The 1003-nt window shown below is 44.3% G+C and overlaps 1 pseudogene; it reads left to right on the top strand.

The window, feature by feature from the left end:
• The first annotated feature begins 174 nt into the window (after positions 1 to 174).
• On the top strand, positions 175 to 692 carry LOC102848728 (annotated as a pseudogene).
• Positions 693 to 1003: the final 311 nt, after the last annotated feature.

The raw sequence follows: 1003 nt of genomic DNA, 5'->3' as shown, positions 1-1003 counted from the left end.
AGGGTCGCTATGAGTCGCAAGCGACTCGACGGCACATAACAACAACAAGCTCGTAAGGCAAGAAGGGATAGAAAATTAGGATGAGTAGAGACGGGCACTAGGGAGGTTGGGGAAAAAGGGGAAGAGGGCTGTTAAAATGCAAAATTGTAACGTATGTTATGAAACATAAGAAACATGTGTATTGCCTTTCCAGTCCCGGCTCGGGACACATCCACCGTCGAGTTGTTGATGCCCAAGAAGAACCGGATTGCCATATATGAACTCCTTTTTAAGGAGGGGGTGATGGTGGCCAAGGAGGATGTCCACATGCCAGAGCACCCTGAACTGGCAGGCAAAAACGTGCCCAAGCTTCATGTCATGAAGGCCATGCAGTCTCAAGTCACGAGGTTATGTGAAGGAACAGTTCGCCTGGAGACATTCCTAGTGGTACCTTACCAACGAGGGTATCCAATATCTACGTGATTACCTCCATCTGCCCCTTGAGATTTTTCCTGCCACCTCGCTCCGCAGCCGTCCTGAGACTGAGGTCTGGAAGGTGAATGACTTGCAAGATTGACTCGAGGGGAGGCTGACACAGACGGAGCGCAGTGCCTCCTGGTGTGGACAAGAAAGCTGAGGCAGGGGCTGGGTCAGCAACTTAATTCCAGTTTAGAGGCGGATTTGGTCGTGGGCGTGGTCAAACACTTCAGTAAAGTTGGAGGGAATTGTTTTGTGTTCAATAAACATATAACCAGAAAAACTTTTAAAAAAGTGTATTATTGAATGGAAAATCAATCTGCTGTATATACTTTCACTCAAATTGCACTTTCACTCAAATTAATCAAAAGTTTAAACAAGCAAGAAGAAAAAAATTAACGTTCAAAAATTATGTTTTAATTATTTACCCAGTAAATTAGACTCTAAGGACCTAAATCCTTAACAACTGTTTGCTAATTTAATAGCCACTTTAAGGTACTTTCAGTTACATTAGCTCTCCGTTGTCGTTATGTGCCAACTAGCTGGA

Source organism: Elephantulus edwardii, unplaced genomic scaffold (assembly GCF_000299155.1).
Source record: "Elephantulus edwardii isolate Elephantulus edwardi_28Jun2011 unplaced genomic scaffold, EleEdw1.0 scaffold00168, whole genome shotgun sequence".
NCBI lineage: Eukaryota > Metazoa > Chordata > Mammalia > Macroscelidea > Macroscelididae > Elephantulus > Elephantulus edwardii.
The sequence above is the reverse complement of the archived record's forward strand: the minus strand, read 5'-3'. Positions and strand labels throughout refer to the sequence as shown.